Here is a 20,986-nt window from a genome sequence, read left to right as displayed (position 1 = left end):
GTTGAGATCAGTGTAATAGAACTGTGCAAGAAATACTCAAAAATGGAAAAAAATGTGCGCATATTCTCTCAAAGCCAAGCGGCACTAAGGCTTTACTCTTTCACCTTCAACTTCAAGCTGTTCTGGGGATGCCTAGCATACATCCCAATTCGGTATCACGACACGAGGAGATTGAAGGCAATGAAAGGAAAAACAAACTAGCAAAAAGGAGATAAATTAACCATTTGGGTCAGAAGAAAAAATTGGCCGTCCCATAGCAAGTTTTTGACAACTAGTCCCGAAGCGTTCCATAGGGTTTAAGTAGGGACTACATGTTTGTCACTGCAAACATTGAACTGAAGATGACTATTGTTGGTAATACCTTCGACCTAGAAAGACTGCTGACGTCCCCCACCATCAATTTGCCTAGCTGAGATCCGTGGAATAGAACTGTGCAAGAAATACTCAAAAATGGACAAAATGTGCGCAGATTCTCTCAGAAACCAAGCGGTACTAAGGCTTTAGACTCTTTCACCTTCAACTTCAAGCTGTTCTGGGGCTTTTTTTTTATAACATGCTTTATTTACATTAAAGAGAAGCATTACATAATATACAATATTAAAAGCATTTTACAGCATGGATGCTTATCCGTCTGCCGGAAGTTGGCTGTTCTTTTTCAGGCGAGCGAAAAATAAAAAATAAAAATAAACTATATAATAATGGTAATAATAGAAAACTATAAGTAAAAACTAATTTATAAAAATTAGCTGATTTTAGATACAAGTTAAACAATTATGACTCGGTGTTATAATCGTACCTATATTGCCAGGCATGACGTGCATAGTGCGCTAGACCTTTCGACCTCTCCATATCCACGATATTTAACAGATCAAGCGGCGGAGACCTGGAAAGCGATTTATAGCCTAGATAGAGGATACGGAGTTCAGACAGTATGGGACACTGGGCAACAAAATGAAAGATATCTTCCCCAACTCTTAGGTTACAGAGCGTGCATAAGAAATTTCCGTCGTCTTCCTTCCATGGCACAGAATTGAGGAACACTTGCTCGCATCTGAGTTTAAGAAGCCATCGAAGAGTCGGAAGTTTTATAGACCCACTAGCTTGAACATTTAGGTTAAAGGTTTCCTTAGATTGGTCTAGGGCCTTAAAGAGAAGATCCTTGTTGGAGACCTGAGCTCGATGCTCACAACTCACACGATGTTGATCACGTAGTCTGCACAAGTTTCATGGTATAATTGGGCCAACTCGAGAGGTTTTCTAAACAAAAAGAAAAATCGCAACCATATTGAGAAACTAAAGTATTCCATTGCCGAAACCAAGAAACATTAGATTTAATAACCTCGAGAGCAGTAATTTTGGAGATTCGGGCAACAGGGTCCTTAAGTACCCTTAAAACAAATGAAAAATGCAGGNGAAATTATTTTGATTAAAGAACATTGCTTTAAAGTAACTAGTTTCTTTTTTTTTGTTTAATACCAAAATCCTGCATTATTTTCCGGACAACCCAATAGTTTGGAGTAGAATTAGGCAGTGAGATCTTCCTAATAAAAAAAAAAAAAAATGTTCATGTTCTGGGGATGCCTAGTATACTAATGCGGTATTACGACACGAGGAGATTGAAGGCAATGAATGGAAAAACAAACTAGCAAAAAAGAGAGAAGTTAACCAACAAACAACAAATGAAACAATAAAAGTTGAACCAACTATTGTTGGTAATAGCTTAGACTTATATAAAAGAAAACCTTCTTACGTCCCACACCATCAATTTGGCTAGCTGAGATCCGTGTAATAGAACTGTGCAAGAAATACTCAAAAATGGACCACATGTGCACAGATTGTCTCACAAGCCAAGCATTATTACGGCTTCTTTCACCTTCCACCACTTCAAGCTGTTCTCGGCATGCCCAGCATACCTCTCAATTCGGCTTTAAGTTGGGACTACGTGTTTGTTACTCCAAACATTTAATTGAAGCCCGTTCCCAGTAGTCACCAACGATCCAAGCTGTGTGGGAGCCTTGCACTGTTATGCGGAAAAATAAAACCGTCAGCAATTGGTGGCATATAAAGAACTTCTGATAACTCATCATCGATACATCGCGCAGCTGTTATGGAATCCTCCGATCAAGTTTGTACAACCTTCCATAGAAATGACTCTCAAAATCTAACACCACCACCTCCATATCTTCTCCAGAGTGAAAAAAGTTGCGGGAATAAATCGCTCTCTTGTTCTTCTCCAAACCCTCTTTCGGCTGTCAGAAGACCTCAAGGTTCAGATGATCTTGAGTCATCGAAAACGAACTTTTAGTCCAATCTTGCTCAGACCAACTGATGTGAAATTTAACTGAGCTGTTATGTGCCTTGTCGGAAGTTCTGGATCAATGGCAGGCGTTCTTCCACGTAAACAAGCTTCAATCTTCGACTTACAGGGCATGAACTAAATTAACATGTCTAACTTGAAGGAGACGTTTCTATGATTTCAACAGCGGTAGAATGTCGATTAAGGAGTATATTCGAAACAATGAACCTATTATGAGATGTGATACGATGGCGACCTGATACGTGCCATCTTGAGAGCCTCCAGTATTTCAGGGAACCCTTGGACAGCTGTTCTGGGAATGTCCTGACCACACACGGTTAATTTCTTCCATCTTCCAACAATGGTATGATTCTAGCCGAATCTATATTACATAAAAACCGTAACTCAAACAAACTTGAAACTTAAAAATGGTCCAACTTAAAAAAAATCAAACTACTGGAACGGTGGAAAGAAGCTTTAAAGAAAAATAAACAAAAATGGATTGACTATTCAAATATTTATTTACAAAATCCATTTGTAAACCAGATGATGTTTTCAACTTTTTAAACTTGTAAAAACGCATCAAATATTGTTGTAACGTAATCAATGGGTAAGTGTCTAAGAGATAATTAAAAATATTAAGGATGGTCAGTATATTTGCCCTCTCAGTGTAGTTGTCAACAACATACAATGTCTGTTTTTGAACATTTCAAAATCAAGCGAGACAAGGTAATTCGGGTATTTAAGGTTAACCTGATAATAAGATCACATGAATATCATATTTCCATACGACTTTTTTTTCTATTCAGTTCTCAGCATTATTGGGCAGAGATACCGTGGTGTACGAATAATAGAAGCCCATTGACTTACACGAATATCAATTCCGATTTGAGAATCTAAAAATAAGGAATAAAGTAATCGATCTCTTAGAAGGCAATATATTAAAATTAATTATAATTCACTAGTTTTCGTGATCCACTTGACCAATTAATATCTTTCAATTAATTAAGGTTTTTAGTTGAGATAAAAAAGTCAGTGCCACAAGCGGGATTCGAACCCACGACCTTCGGCTAGATACGCCGCTGCTCTACCACTTGAGCTATCGTAACTTTGATCCATTCGGGCACGAACTTCCCATCTCAACACCACCTTTTGTATTTTCCCTCCTTTTTGCCATTTTTCAAATGTCGTGTAATCTACTTGATTCTCGGCGACAAATCACATGGCCAAGGAGAGCTTTAGTGAAGTATACTTCATTTTAAGTTTGAATATAAGATCTGTTCAAGTTCAAGACAAAATCTTGAATCTCAAACTTTGAGATGAGAAGTTAGTGCCCGAGTGGATCGAAGTCACGATAGCTCAAGTGGTAGAGTAGCGGCCTATCTAGCCGAACGCCGTGGGTTCGAACCCGCTCGTGACACTGACTTTTTTTATCTCAACTAAAAACCTTAATTAATTGAAATTAATTATAATTAAAATTCCAAATTATATAAAATTAAATATAAAAATAATTGACTCTCCTTTCGATTAGAGCTGTTTTTTAAATATAAAAACTCAAATTAAAAGAGTAATCGTATGTTTTTTTGTATGTTTTTTAATTGTAATTGTAATAAATTTCTCATCTTTTAATTCTTTTAGACGTTAGCCTTCTTTTTTTAATTGAAGAAATTTTATTTGACGTGCTTACATTTCAAATCATCTCTTTTAAAGACGTAATTAATTTGAAGTTAAAAAGTACTATTTTTTTGCGTAAAAGAGTTAATTTGAAATTAAAAAGGGTTAATGTGACGAGGAAAACAAGCTTAATTTGACGGAAATTCCTTTAAAAAAGATGTATATGTCGTCCCCGTAGACCCAGAGGAAATTAGTTAATTAATTTATGTACTGAGTTAGATAAAATTTCATATGATTTAGTGGCCAATCCCGTAGTTATTTATTCACTCCATAAGATAAGAATGACATATATTCGGAAAATATGCGCAATGTGGAGTATAAATATATTCTCCAGATGTACGAGAAATAAAGTTACGAGTGCTTTATTATTGTACGGAGGACTGGGGCTTTAAAAAGAATGAAAAATGAGGAAATAAAGAAAAATAAACTCTCGTGGCGGACGGAGAATATTTGGAGACAGCATGCATTAATGCTCGTATAAACTCCGTAGACTTTACGCTTACATAATTCTACGGTAAGTAAACAGAACGGTATCGACAGGACTTATCTAAATACCTCACCCCTCTTGGGTTATTCGTTTCAATAGGAATAATATTTATTTATTCTAGGAAAACACTTTTAATTCGGTTTTAACGTTATACGATTTGCTGATCCTGCCTATGCGAAAAAGGGCGCCACAGGGATTGAAACACTTTGTCGGACACTATTCACAAAAGTACTCCGTCTAAGGAATCGATCTCGGGTAATTTGAACTTTAGGCATTCATGTCAAACCGGCACGAAACCTAAATGGAAACGAAGCAGAGTCTACGCATGAATTATCGAAAAGCTTATTAGACACCTTGGATCTACATAAACCGCCAAAATGCTTAGGTAATTATTTTTCATTCGGTCCGATAAATAATATATTACAGTTTATTTGTTAGGGATAGAGATAAAATGGCAGCCACAATACCTTTTGTACCTCGACCTGAGTACATCTGTGCTCCCCTGCTTGTTATAACTCACTGGCCAGCTTCAGGTTGATAATTAGCCTCCGTAGCTTTGCCAGCGGCTCCTTAGTGTAGTTGCAACAACCTGCACTTTCGTAGACCTTCACAGAAACGTAAAATGTTTTCTGTGGTCTCCTCCTCTTCCTGGCAGTATCTGCATAGGCGACGACGGTGGTATAGTGTGGTTTGAAGCTTGAGACCCCGAAACGGCCCACCTCGAGTTCTCATCCACGGCCCTTTTCTCAATCAGGGTTCCTTCATTGTTTCCTGTGACCCCTTCCAACCCTTGTCTACAAACGGTCCGGGCACAAAATAACGGTGGAGCCCAGAGGGCATGGCACGTCTCTAAAGCACAAGCTGTTCCTGTGTCGGCCTCGGGTCGGCATGGGCGGCGGGTGCCTTAGCAGAGGCACACGAGGGCCAGTGGACCAGATCCAGTCTGCATAGACGAGGGATGTATGGCCATCTGTACCACGGGGTAACAGAAGTGTTCCAAATTTAGCCCATGTTACAATGGGAATGGATTCGTGGTGGTACGTGGTGACGCCCCTGGCAGGAACTTAGAGAAGAGGCTGTCTTCTGCCTGTGAACTTCGTGAAGCTTGCGCATGACCATCGTTATTCACCCGGCCTCACGGGATACGGCGGATCGGACGGCAGCGTATAGGCGTTGAGGATGCCATGATTATGCTGAATAGTCCCTCGAATGGGCGAGTAAGCGGATGGAAAAGAGGAGTGAATCGGTTTCTCTGACTAGAGTATGCTTGCATTGTTGTGCGTATGACCGGCGTGGTACCCTTAGGGGAAGCGAAGGATCGGACTACCTAGGTTGAGCCTATGGCGTCCCTCGAATGCGCATGGCTGGTGTAGGCTGAGCTCGACAGGAGGTTTTTACCGTAGGCGGTGCTCCTCTTGGTGGTTGTTTAGCAATTACACTTTAAACAAAACCGCGGCCGGGGCGGATCCGGTAGTTTCTTCGCTAGGGAAGCCCCTATACTCTGGGAGATAGAGTCGCCTTCTCTATCTAGGAAGTTCGCGGGAGACCAGGCTGATGTATTTCGGCTTGTTAGCCCTTTGCGCGCGGCATACGACCCGATACCCAATGCGGATCCAACCAATCGGAATGGACAAGCGGAGAGCGAGGTTGTCTTGACCCTTCAGGGCTGAGCTGCCTCTACACCAATGCTGCGACGGTAACACCATTCCGTCGTATGCGGAGGTGCGTCAGCTCTCATCTAGGAAATCAAAACGTCCGATAAGGCCGAATAGGCCAGGTGAGGACGCTAAAGATCCTCTAGTCTTGTGACGACGAGTATGCGGGAACGTCATGTCGGTATCTGCAGTGTTCCCTCTGTACTCCTATCGGAATCATCTGCTTTCTTAAGTGGCAGTGCTGTCAGAAGTACAACCAGGATCGTGATTTGGTTGCGATTTCTTTCCAGTAGTTTCTTTGTAAGTTTTGCGGTCCTTCTAAACGTGGAGTACTGTTCCACCTGGTATTGGACTCATTAAGGATCCATTTTAGTAAACTCTTTTGTGGGAGGATGCCAAGCTATAGGGTTCAGGATCTAGCGAGTCCATGTTTTAGGGGATATCAGTACTCTCGGGAGCTAAGAAATTTTCAGGCTTCTCAATTAAGAAGTATTGGGTTGTCCGGAAAATAATGCAGGATTTTAAGTTTTCATTAAAAAAAATCTATATAAAATATTCTGTTTACGTTTACAGGATTACTNGTATGGGAAATTATTTTGATTAAAGAACATTGCTTTAAAGTAACTAGTTTCTTTTTTTTTGTTTAATACCAAAATCCTGCATTATTTTCCGGACAACCCAATAGTTTTAGCTTTAGTTACAATAATTCTGCTGCAGCGATCACTGTCGCCCTATTATTTATTCTGGCAAAGGTACAGCACCTACGGAAATTTCTACGGTTATGAAATTGGAAACAATTAAAAATGCATTATTCATTCATGTTTTTCTCTTTCTCGGAACAACAGACTGGCTTAGTTTTACGTGAGTTTAAAATTAATTTTACTATTTTCTCCTACTTTCATCAAACCCAGAAGTTTTGAAAGTAGTCAGGCGCCGTTTGAACATTTTTCCCTGTTTGTTTGTAACATTCCTTCCCTCCTTGAGGGTTTCCTATTCTGTTCTATTCTCGTACAACAAAGGTGTGCGTGCCCTGCATAAACGAGAAAAGATTTTTTTTAAGGAAAAAATTTCGATCAATGAGGTGTTTGAAGAGCTGGTAAGAAAGCTGGTAGTTCCTGAACTTAGTTTGGGCTGGAGATAAAATTTCTACGTTAGTAATCACTAATCTGGGGAGAATTCATCCTTGTGTGCACTTATTCAGTCCTTAAGGGACAGATTCTCGGCTAATCTCGTCGTTCGAAAGATGAGTTTGAGCGCATCGGAAAATTGATATTTGTCCGGATATATCGAGCTGGAAGGTTAAGTAACTCACAACCAGATTAATTGGCCGACCTGTTGACTCTAAACGAGCAATAAAGAAAATGGCCAGTGTCAATGGGCTTGGTCGTCCGAGAAGCTATTGCCCGTCAATAGTACGATTGTAAGGTGGCTCCCGGATAATCTAAACGGGAAAAAAGATCATCCTAACGCAACTGAGAATTGCCCATATGCAGTGTATATACTGGGCCAAAGCCCGATTATCGTCCGGATAGCAGAGAAAGGTTGCTCAATTTGTCCCACATAATAGGTAACAAGTATGCCATCCGATTGTCGTACGCAACCACGGCAGCGAGCAGCTGAGCCGAAGGTCGTGGGTTCGAATCCCGCTCGTGACACTTTTTCATGTCAACCAAAACCTTACACAAAAAGTTTAATTAATTGAAAATGAATACAATTAAATTTAAAAAAATTAAAACAAATAATTAGTCCAATAATGTTCACGGGGAGAAGGCTATAGCAATTGTAAAATTAAACTTGGGAATATGTGATATCTAGGTTCATTTTTATAACGTAAACATATAAATAAAGCGCTTCGTTCAAAAAGCTTTTATTTTAAAACGAAGGGCTTTGATATGATCTCATAATTGAAGTCATTAAAACGTAGTATAATAACATGATCCTCTTTAAGTTATTTAAATTATTACATATTAAATGCGTATCTTAAATTGTGATGCTTATGTCTGTGTCATGCCAGTCATAAAAAGTTAGATTTCTCCCGGTTCAATCAATGTTTTGGTCGGGTGAATGTGAAGTTGTAACAGGAAGCCAAATTTGGCTACATCCTAGGTTAGTTACCATTTTAAACACGATTTTATCATATCGGGTAAGATAAAAGCCCGGTCCATTTTGTGCGATTACGAACAAAGAATTCCAATTTTGTCCTCATAGTTTTACAGACGTTGGCCAATTTTCAGTGTGGAAGCATCAATTGAAAATTGCTTAGGTAAGTGAAAACATCCATACAGCAGGACCGCCCTGTGATTTGGTACCGATGGCCGATTTATATTCAAAGGAAGGAGGACATTTGCATGCAAGGGGTCTTTGTACGTGTCGGGACGTAAATAAGATCCCGGCAAGGATTCTCATCGAGCTCCGGGTACCTTTTCTCCATTAATTTATCAAGCACTTGGCCTGAGAGGAGTTTTTGGACTTGTAAACAAACGCAAACTGAGATGACTTGAACCAAAAAGCTCCTTCCGACCTTCCAGTATTACTAATAACAATTCCAATAAGACATTAGTTTTAATAAAATGTGATTGGCTGAATTTCTCTGTATGGAGTTTTCAGTTGATTTAGTGCTAACATTTTATGATTTAACTGTAAGTTATCCAAATCTCTGATAAATGAGACTTTATCCTTCGGACCATTCGATCCCAAACAATCCAGATATTTTATATTATGCTCAAAACTAAAGAAAATTTCTTTACGTAAATTAGCGAATTGAAAAGAATCTCTGTCTGACAGACCAGCACAACGAAGATAGGCGGACAATCATAAATGACTGGCAACGACCAAATTAGAGATCACATAAACAAAACAAAAAATTTTTTTCGATTTGATCTTTCAGATTGGAATAATTTCGATGTTTATCTATTAAATATGGGACGAGCGAGTTAGGAATAAGAGAGAGTTACCCTACTTTTTAAGGATCAAACCTCACCCTAAGCCGGAGGCCGTAATATTCCATTTGTTCCAGAATTACAAAACATCCCTCCAAATCTTTCTTCACATCCTGGGTCCGTAAGCTCAGTACCACAATCATCCCAGATAATCCTCTCCGTCGACTGAACGTATGTTAACGTCAGTAACGAAGAAAATTAAACAGTGATATAAAATTGGTTGAAGTCTTGAGGAGCGGTAATGAGGTAGTTTAGAAAAACACCTTTTTTATTTTTTTGCCGACGTTTCGACCTATATTCGGGTCATCTTCAGGGCCTGGGTTTTCTAAATTATCTCATTCTTGACCGCTCCTTACGACTTCAACAAATTATGAAACAACAGGACACTACGAAACACGCATTTCTTCCCGAGTGTTAGAAAAATTGCTTTGCTTTCTTTTATTAGTCTTAAGAAAATTCATCACTTGATGGTGATTTCTTCTCACATTAACAAGTTTTGTCGACCTTTTCGCTTCTTTACGTACTACTGTAATTATTTTACACATGTAAACCTCCCCCTCCGATTGGAATCTTTTATAAATTAAAGAGAAATAAATGAGTAAGGCATAGAACACATTTTATTTTTTACATTTTATAAATCTCTAGCTTTATTTTATTCGGGTTCTTCTTTTTATATTATATGAATTTATTATACAATTATTCGGCTTGTTATGTTTTCCAAAATTCATTTCCCTTTGTTTACTTTATTATTGTGAAAACTGAACAATGAACTTCATTTTATTTTTTAATGGTTTCTCAGCAGAAGAGTTATTACCAACCCCTGGTGTTTTGGAAAAAGCGCATTTGCAAATATGTTGGCTCTGGATTCGTACCCAGAACCTTTACGTTACAGCGATGTTCCGCCGTGTCAACTTCTTAGCCGCTACGGTCACCAACGACCCAAAAGTTAATTTACCTTTAATAATTAAACAAAATGAATTTGATCGAATTGCCCGTTTGAATATTATACCATGGCAGTTCATAATATTTGATATAATCATAAGGTAAAAAAAACGATCAATTTCCTTTTTATGTAAGTGTAAATGGCCGGCGGGTTGTAGCAACAACGGACCAAGCTCGTTACTCACGCAACGGGAGCTTTCAAACTTGTAAAAAAAGGAAGAAAAGAAATAGATTAAAAATAGCGGAATATGGATTTTTCCTTTCCAATACGAAGAGTATCAACGATGTATGGCCAAACCTGACGATTCATGTGACTTTCCTTAATGAGAACACACATCGGTGTCGAAGGTGTTAGGCGCAGAAATAGTCCGGGAAGGCGAGAGTTTACAGAATAAGCAGTTCCCGTATGGCTCTAATAATAATATAGTATCGGAGATGTATATCGCCCGTTTTAGGACTCACCTAATAAGGGGTTTTCACAAAACAAACAGATAAATTGGGTCACCATTATAATACAATAAGGCTGTTTGTTTCTATACACCTAAAAGAGACTTTTTATGAAATCGAAGATTATGTAACTTGTAAAGGCAGAATTTCAGCAAGTTTGCTTTTAGCTTTGCAGCCCTGACTAAAAACCAGATCTTCAAAGTTAGGATATAGGGTTTTGAATCGAATAAAATTTGCAGTCGTATTAAAAAACATTTAAATTTTACTTTAGAAATTACATTTCAACTATGTCAACCACAGAAAAATTATTTGTATAATTTATATATTATATTCTCTATTGGCGACTAGATATTCAGATGAAAAAGGCATGTTTTTTCCCCCTGGATTTACAAAACGTTTTTGATTCTGTATCCCATAAGTTCCTATGGAAAAAACCTTACGTGATTGGGGTTGGGCCAAATTAAAGAACCACAAAATAGAAACAAATCAAAGTGTACAAGTTATACGTATGACTGTATATTTTGATGGTTGTCAAACTGGCCTGATGGACTAGTGAAAGGGTTGATGGAATTTTATGTACCTCTGAAAAAAAGAATATTAAGGTGTCGGTGTAGGGTGATGCTTTATACATAAACAAGAGGATTAACAATTTTTCATAAAAATTTTTTAAAATATTTGAATGGTTGAGAGCAAAGACTAGAGCTTCAACATCCGGATAGTTGATGGGCTATGGCAGGAGTTTCAACACCCTGGCAGTTATGGAGCATAGACAGGAGCTTTAACATCCTGGTAGTTCAGGAGTAATGGCAGGAGCTTTAACATCCTGGTAGTTAAGAAGCAAGGACGGTAGCTTCAACATTCTAGTAGTTAAGGAGCAGAGACAGAAGTTTCAACATCCTGATAGTTGATGGGCTATGACAGGAGTTTCAATACCCTGGCAGTTATGGAGCAAAGATAGGAGCTTTAACATCCTGGTAGTTAAGATGCAATGACGGTAGCTTAAACATCCTAATAGTTCAGGAGTAATGGCAGGAGCTTTAGCATCCTGGTAGTTAAGAAGCAAGGACGGTAGCTTCAACATTCTACTAGTTAAAGAGCAGAGACGGAAGCTTTAATATACTGGTAGTTAAGGAGAAAAACATGGACGTCTACACCTTGGCAGTTATGGAGCAAAGACACCACAACATCAACATCCGGCAATTAAGAAGCAAAGATATCAGTTTATACACCTTGGAAATTAAGGAGCAAAGACAAGAGCTTCTACAATATATTCTGGGAATTAGGGAGCAAAGAGCACACCATAAGTTCACATAGGTTTGAGAACCATCTGTATCAAGGTTTTGTAATATAGTGCATGTTTGGTATCGCCTGTCGAGTAGTGTTGATAATGGTTTGTTACGCCTGTTTATGTTATTTTTTCATTTTAATATAAAAATTAAATCCTATAATTTAGACTATCATTAAAATAAAAACCACTCTAATGAGACAGATGTCACACGTGAGATATTGGAAAAAGTAATGTCTACCCGCGATGCCAAGAGTTAGTTTTAAATCATTTTTGGAAAGGGACATAGTCCTTAGCTATGAAGGCGAGAGGAGGAGCTGCTGATCATCAGAAAATCAGAAGCTTCCCACACTGCCGTAAATCAGGATTTTAACTGTTCCTCACGTATTATCGTTTCAATAGGCCACGTGCCGACTGTCTGGACACCTCGCCGTGTGCCAAGTCAAGTTGGGTTTGCCAAAAAGGTCTCTCGTGTGTTTGTTTGAATTTCATTTGAAAGTCTCTAATAGACTGGCGACAAATTCGGAACACTGTTCATCCTATCCTGGCTAAGGCCAAAACGTTCTGAAGACAACATAATGTCTCAAGACCTTAAAAATTAACAAATTGTAATTCGAGCTGATTACAGCACACTCTCGCTTCTTGGACTACGATGCCAAATGTACTAACGATTTAAGACTGGAGTAAAGAACGGTCAAGCTTTTCACTTCGAAAATCTCCCTTTTAGGTAGTAGGATAAAGGCACAAAGAAGTTCTTTCAAGAACGAAATCTATATTTTAACAATTCTACTATCTTCAAATACATCTTAAAAAATGAAGCAACCTAAAAAATTCCTACTTACCTTGTCTTATAAAAATTGGTACAAAACAATAAAAAGTACTGATAATAACATGACTTATTACATTCTCTAGTTATTGAATTTATATCGAAATGCTAAATGGTATCCTGGCTCGAGGTCTGAAATAAAAACTTAGCCTAAAGTTCAGGTGTTAGGGTCCAGGTGGCCTTAGAGAGTATTGGAGCGGATGTTTTCCAGAGCACCATCCTGGGTACTACACTATTTAACATCCTCATAAACGTCATTAAAGACATCAAATTCTATTAGGATTTAGTACTGTTTTGCAGATGGCATCTCGTTTGAACAAACTTCTTACCGAATTGTTACAATATCTAAAGAAATGACCCTATCTTTAGAAAAATGTTTCAAATACAAGTAGAGGATTAGGGAACATAGCAGCAAAAATGAAGGTTTTCTTTTCTAGCCATGGAGCAATTATAATATTATGACAGGGCTGGTAATGAGGTCAACGCACGGTCGACGGGGGTAATGCTTTGGTATTCATTTCGATAATAAATTAAATTTTGACTCACATGTAGAGAAATTTTCAAAAAAGATCAAACTTGAATACTGATTCAATTTTAAGAATGAATTTTTAAACTTCCTACTTTTTCCTTCAGAAAAGGCCAACCTGGAAGAAACGGTCTTCACGCTTAACTATTTTCTACTTGTCAACTTACGAGAAGAGCACCATTCATTCGTAAGCAGAATTTGGTCGCCTCATACCTTTTTATAAACAAACGACTGATAAAACCACGTGCCAGGATAAAAAAGAAACCTCATCGTAACAGGTGAAACGACCCCTAAAGAGAAATGTACGTTCAAACACAACAGTGAAAAAACAGCTGTAGCAGGTTTCTTTAAATTGTTACTACTACGTGCAATGCTACCAGCAATGTTTTTAATGGATCTAATTTCAACTGTCATTGTTACACTAATGCCATTTGTGAAAGGGATCCTTTTTAAAAAGATGGGTCCTACTCACAGTAAGTTGTTTCGCAACAACCCGGATTTCGAGCCCTTTAGCTCATCATCAGGTTGAAGGGTTTCTACAAACACGTCTCTCGACATGAATTGCAAAAGTGAAAAAGTACAAAGTACAAAAGTAAAGTACATGTCGAGAGACGTGTTTGTAAGAAACCTTTCAACCTGATGATGAGCTAAAGGGCTCGAAATCCGGATTGTTGCGAAACAACTTACTGTGAATAGGAACCATCTTTTTAAAAAGGACTGAACTCCACACCCACTTCATCTTCATAATTTCTATTTGTGAAAGGGTGTTTGTCTCAAAAGGCATTTTATTGGCGTAGGAAAGAAATTTATTACATTCCAGCAAATTAAATTCCGAACATAGACACCTTAAAATATAATAGATTTTTATTATAAATTGTGAATTTCTGTTATCAGTAATATCAAACCCCACTGATAATATTAGTTCAAGAATTTGAAAAATGGCAAAAAGAGGGAAAATTCGAAAGTTTGTAGGTTGAGATGGGGAGTTGTCCGAGGGGATCGAAGCCACGATAGCTCGAGAAAAGTTAGTGTCACGAGCGGGATTCGAACCCACGACCTTCGGCTAGATAAGCCGCTGCTCTACCACTAGAGCTATTGTGACGTCAACGTAGCGGCGTATCAGCCGAAATTCAAAATACAACAGTAGTTTTTCTAGTTTGGGTATTTTTTCGAAGGCGCGGCTCAATTTAATAAAGGTCAGGTTGGTTGTCGAAATGACTGATAAAGATCAGTTTTAAGCATTGCAAACTGGGCCGCGGGGGCTTGAAAATTGATCGGCAAGTTTCAATAATCCGCCGAGGAGTAATCGCCGCTTGTTTTCACGGAAAGTACGCCTTTAGGTCGATAACGTAATCCGACGGCTGACTTTCGCCATTTTCCTCATTGGACATGCCGAGAAACGTCGGGCCGTTGTGGACGGGAAAATATTTTAAGGGAGGAAATCTGTAGTTTTTTGTTTTAAAGTAGTTCTGTAGTTTTGTTAACTCATTATAAGTACAGGGGGTGAAAAGTTACGCGTCGGTCGTTAACTTGGCCCGACATAACAATAACTGCAAAAACGTTATTTATGAGGGCGGTTTCTCCTGTTATTCACCACGCTAGCCATAAAACCCCGACAACCTACAGTGTTATTATATCCTTTACATTATCACGTAAGCACCATTTCATAAATTAAGAAAAAATAAATATTCTATGTTCGTGTGTGGGATTAACCCGGCTTCGCTAAGTACAAATAAGTTCAACGTATATAAAAAAATACATAGCATTCTTACATGCGAGCAGTTTGCTATTTTCTTCAATAAACAAACATAATGGTACGTAATTTGATAAGTGAACGAGAAATATCAGCAAATAAGTATTATGTTATATACTACATCGTTCGATAAACAAACAACGTACATTTATGAACGTAAAATTTAACAAATTTTCCATTTTAAAATGTATTTTAATGATAAGATGGTACCTAATGATTAAAACCTGTAATAAATATGAGTGTAGGCTGAAAATGAACTGGTAGAAAAATATAACAGATCAACATTTCTTTACCAATCCCATTTACGATATTTATATGTATAGCATGAAAAATGTACTGTTTCTCTCTCTCTCTCTCTCTCTCTCTCTCTCTCTCTCTCTCTCTCTCTCTCACCCTCTCTCACCCCCACACGCTCTCTCACTCGTGAGTATCGTTTCCTCTTTCAATTCACTCACTAGTTTACTTATCCCTTTCAATATTTACCGGCCGAGTGCACGTGCGAACTTAATAAATATACATAAAGTGCAAAATACAACAGGTACCCGTTGGGGGGGGGTTGAAAGGTGACGACCACAAGTGGGTTTTGTTGTGGGGGTGTTGTAGTTTTGCAGGTGGTGCGCCAGTATAATGGGGGTTGCAAGTCGGTAATAGGGCAAAACCTAGCGTGCCACGCCCCTATGACCCAGAATTTTACCGACAGCTTAAAACGGTTTCTTCCTCCATTTGATTGCACCCAGGGGAATTTTGACTTAATCTTCAATCGTTACTTTTTTACTGAAATTATTGATAACAAACAGAATCTAAATAATTTGGTTAATAACAAGCTCATCTTTTGATCATTTTCAATTAATTAATATTTCTGAAAGGTATTGGTTAAGATAAAAAAGTCAGTGTCACGAGCGGGATTCGAACCCACGACCTTCGGCTAAATACGCCGCTACTCTACCACTTGAGCTTTCGTGTCTTCGACCTTTTGATAATGTGTTTGGGAAATGAGGAGAAAGATCTTTGGAGTCAATATTTTATACATTAGATTTGTTCATAAGTTTTTAATTAATCACCAATAACTGCTTTGCGGGGCGTCGGTGGCCGCAACGGTTAGGCGTTCACACGGCGCACATCACTGTAAGGTAAAGGTCCGGGTTCGAATCCAGCGGCCTGCATTCGAACCCAACATACTTACGAATGGGCTTTTTTCCAAAAACACCGGCACCCCGAGGGTTGATATAACCTCTACTGTTGCGAACCCTCGTAAAAAATAAATAAATAAAAAACTACTTACTAAAAACGCTTTGTTACTACTCTATTTTCGGGTTAAAATTTATAATTTACCCTCACGTCAACATTAATTAATCCGTATATATTTAGCCGCTATAATTTACCATATTAATTATTTCAATTAATTATTCTTTTTATTTAAGGTCTTGGTTGATATAAAAAAGTTAGTGTCATGAGCGGGATTCGAACCCGCGACCTTTGCGGCAAGATAGCTCAAGTAGGAGAGCAGCGGCGTAATGAGCCGGAGGTCGTGGGTTCGAATCCCACTTTTGCCACTAAATTTTTCTTCCCAACCAAGACTTTAGATAAAACGATCAATTAAAGTATAATTTTGGCCTTAAACAATGATTCTAGATTTTATATATTTTATTTGACTGAAATGTTATTTGAAAGAGAAAAAAAGCTAAATACAGGGTGAATTGCTACTCGTGCTACAAACTTCTCCAGTAGATTCTTCACCCTAAAATGAACAAAAAAGTTCATATTGTCCATGGTCCGATTCTCANGTTGAGAATCGGACCATGGACAATATGAACTTTTTTGTTCATTTTAGGGTGAAGAATCTACTGGAGAAGTTTGTAGCACGAGTAGCAATTCACCCTGTATATGATATGTTTGCTTTCTACGTTGCAAACATATTTGAATATTGATTCTGTTTGTTGTTTAATGTGGCAGGGGTTTGGTTTATTTTTCTCTTATTCTGTTTTTTTTACCTTGCAAAAAATCCAATTTAATGCCCAGCAGCGTAATCCCTCTTCTCTCTCTCTCTCCTTCTCATTCCCGCCAATCGAAAACCCAACGCCGGTAAACCAATATTGGTGTAATAATTCAATGAGGGCTAAAAGCAGGAACAGAAAATTGGCAGAACTCTGAAGAGAGGAATACAAGGTTTCTTATGGAATTCGCCTTTCACCGTCAATAAAAACCTATCACTTTACTTCAGGACAGTTTTTGCTTTTTGATGGTTGAAAGAACACGACAGAAATTGACCAAAAGTCTATTAAGAGCATTACTATAAAAATTAGTCATGTTCGTTTAGCACGCTAAATTTTGAAACGCCTGGTACAATTCGAAACATTTTAATAGCTCCCTAACTCTTTGTCACACATCATCAACCATGGAAGTTCAAGTCTGTTTAATATCTTTCAGCACAATTATTTGAATTTTTTGCCTTTTAATGTTGGTCAAATTTTATCCGTTAAATGGTTCAATCTAATTTTTTAATAATTAATTATATAATTGGAAATAGCCTACCATTTCGAAATAAAGATTCCCTAAGACTAAAAATTAAAGACTTCCAGGTATAAAATGGTTTGGTGAACAAAGAGCTAAATGACCATACTTCTTTATTCAATTATATTACTTTTATCGGTGATATTCCATGTCCACATATGTATTTTCTTATTTATTTATTTGTTAAGAACTGTACAACACAGACCCGAAACTAAAGATGATGAAATGGCGAATCCGTCTGACACACCAATAAATGAAAGACAGGGACGTTAACGACCAAATTACGATTCATTATTCCCCAAACAAAAGGTTATCTCAAGAAAGAAAAATAAATAGATAAATAGACAAATAAATACGAATTTAGAGTTAGATATACATATCGATATTTAGGTACATGTAGATACATAGATAGATACAAATATAGATAGAGAAGAGAGGATATAGGTAAAGAAATGTGATAGATATGATAGAGAGTGAAACGGAGATAGAATGGGNAGAGAGAGAGAGTGAGAGAGAGAGTGAGAGAGTGAGAGAGAGAGAGAGAGAGAGAGAGAGGAGAGAGAGATGGAGATAATATAATAACAAAAAATATATATATAGTTTATCGCAAAACAAGTTATAAATTTTACGTAATATAAAAATTAAAGTAAATTTACAGCAGACGGACTACTGGATGTCGACACAGAAAAAAAAATCATTAACTAAACATTACATTTAACAATTTAATTTTTAATAATAGCATTACTTTTGCTAGTCATACTCCACCTATTGTTATTATTATTACTGGCTACACAAGCCTGAGAGAAATGTTTAAATTATGGAACGAAAAATTCGAAATTCTAATTAAAGAACAGGAATAAATTTTATGATTTAAAATGAGTTTTTTGGATACATTTGGCCTTCCGAATTAAGTATTTTAAAAGGATAAATTAAAGTTTTGTATGGCAATAAGGAAGATTAGTTTATGCAAGAATGGTTGGAGTCAGAGCTTTATAGAACTTAGAAGGGATATAGGTAACTTAAGATACAAGATTAATTATTCTTTTTATGTAAGGTCTTGGTTAAATTTAAAAATTTAGCGTCACGAGTAAGATTCGAACACACGACACAATACGCCACTTCAGCTATTAGACCAGCGGCGAATCGAGCCGAAGGTCGTGGGTTCGAATCCCGTTCGTGACACTAACTTTTTCATCTTAACCAAGACCGTAAATAAAAACAGTAAGTCGGAAAATTCCAAGACAGATCGGTACAAGCGTCCAGTGAGAAACGTAAGATAATATTTTGATATTTAAATAAATCCATTATATTTCCTGATCCGATTGACCAAAAAACTTCTTTCAATTAATTAATCTATAAGTAAGGTATTGGTTGAAATATAAAAGCTAGTGTCACGAGCGGGGTTCGAATCCCGGTCGTGACACTAGCTTTTTTATTTCAACCAATACCTTACATAAACATTAATTCATTTAAATAAAATGTAGATTTATTACATGGACTCTTGTAAAAAATTAATATGAGTTAACAAGCTAAGTTAATTGATATAGTTCGGAAAATGTTAAATATCATGTTACCATTTAAAAAAAAAAAATTAATTCGGCGTTTATTTGTGATAAGTTCTATAGAAAATATCTGTTAGTGCTATTATTATATAATAGTAGAAATGTGGTTGTAAATAGGCACACCAATGTCATTGCCAAATGGTGATTTTCGACGGCAGGAACTACAGAACTTTTCAAAGAGACATTATTGTATTTGTTTTTAAAATTTAATATATTTTTAAATAAAAGTCGTGACGAATTTTAAGAATACAGCCGGCGGTATCGCGTTAATAAACCGCCTTCGAAATTAAACGAGCTGGGATCTAAACCGGCCGCAACAGCGCCTGGCAAACTTTCTTATCAGGGATTCATTAAGAACTTGTTAACGAGGTTCGGATTTATTACTTTTTGGCTTTTAATGCCACTCCGGGGTGAAATCGAGTCGAGCGGGCAACCCTTTATATTCATTTTACAACAGGAACTAACTCATTTTCAAACTTTCGTGCTACTTCACGTGTAAACTGAATTGATGGGTAGGATAACAATCGGTCGAATCGGGAATGAGTCAACCCGTAATTTTATATCGTACACTACAACGGACCACTTAGCAAAGATTAAAAATAAAAGTTCAAGAAAAGGGAAAAATCAGCCCTTGTGAAATAAATGGCAAAGGGGAAATTGATTACACCAGTTTGTAAATTTTGCCACGAACTTGCAACGAAAAACGGATCCGGAGTAGAAATTCACGCTGCACATTTAGAATGTCTATTTGACACTAATTTACGTCTGGGCTTGAATTTCAAGTATTTCCTGCTACAATTGAATCCTGAATGTAAAACTACCCAAGTCGCTACAACTTTTTCCCGACGACTGAAGACGTGCTATGCAATGTTATATTGTCAATAACTAGTTTGCGCTGTAATAGATTGTTTTATGCATAATTTAAACTTGGAGTTGCTTTAAAATCCGTATTTTTTTAGTCCGTATGTCGATTGATGATTATCGACACACAAAAGACGAAAGCAATTAAACAAAACTTCGTATGGTATGAAATATAAATGTGTAAAGTAAAATTACTGTTTATAAATTAGCGGTAGCCGAGTGGTTAGCATGATAGACTCTCACGCCGCGGTCGTGGGTTCGATTCCCACCGTCGCCTCTGGCCCTTTTTTCCCGATAACCCCCAATTTGAACAACATATATAAGAGATTCGTCATGGCTAATATGCAAAGATCATAAGGCAAATTAAAAAAAAAAAAAAAAACTTTTTTAACTTCAAATTAATCGTTTTTTAACCTAAAATAAAAGTAAAATTCCTATACTTTATTTTCTGTCAATTTAGGCCTTTGTAAATATGTAAACAGCTGTAAATCTATATGCATTCATCAAATAACATATAGTAATCGAAAATTACAGATTGTGATAAAATATTGGGAATAAACAAATTTATATCAATTTATTTCGAATTAATAATAGAAGAATCTATTATTTTTATATTTAATGTTGCATAATTTTTTTAATTTTAACTCTTAATTAATTTTCATATGGTCTAAGAGCTTTAATATTTTATACTACAAAAATCCCGTAAATATACAAGAATTTATCTGTGCAGGCTTAATTTCATATCGTTTTCTATGGTTTTGTAACGCTTCGGAGAAAAGTTACGTTGAAATTAAAAAAGAGTTATTATGCACATAAAACCCTTATTTTGACGGAATTATGCTGTACACTCAGCTGAACCATATAGACAAATTTTGATGATCCATATTCAGTTTTACTACATAACTTCACTATTTTTCGTGGTCCGCTTGACCAATTAATATCATACAATTAATTAAGGTTTTAAGTCGAGATAAAAAAGTCAGTGTCACGAGCGGGATTAGAACCCACGACCTTCGGCTTGATACGCCGCTACTCTACCACTTCGATCCCCTTGGGCACCAACTTCCCACCTAAACCGCACCTTTTTGAATTTGCCCTCATTTTTGCCATTTTTCAAATGTGTAATTTATTTGATTCTCGGCGACAAGTGAAATGGCCACGGAGAGCTTTGGTGAAGTATACTTCATTTTAATTCATTAAGTTCACTATTTTTCGTGGTCCG

The 20,986-nt window shown here is 37.1% G+C and overlaps 1 protein-coding gene and 1 non-coding gene across 3 annotated transcripts in view; one reads left to right on the top strand and one right to left on the bottom strand.

Moving 5' to 3' along the window:
• Positions 1-20,986, bottom strand: part of LOC112127865 (serine/threonine-protein phosphatase 2B catalytic subunit 3-like) — a 177,183-nt gene that overhangs the window by 18,354 nt on the left and 137,843 nt on the right. The gene's annotated exons all lie outside the window — the stretch shown is intronic.
• On the top strand, positions 16,311-16,383 carry Trnai-aau. The gene has a single exon. It is a non-coding gene; the product is annotated as a tRNA-Ile (tRNA).

This window comes from Cimex lectularius, unplaced genomic scaffold (genome assembly GCF_000648675.2).
Source record: "Cimex lectularius strain Harlan isolate CLEC.00 unplaced genomic scaffold, Clec_2.1 scaffold350, whole genome shotgun sequence".
NCBI classification, from domain to species: Eukaryota; Metazoa; Arthropoda; class Insecta; order Hemiptera; family Cimicidae; genus Cimex; species Cimex lectularius.
This window is presented reverse-complemented; position numbering and strand designations above follow the sequence as displayed.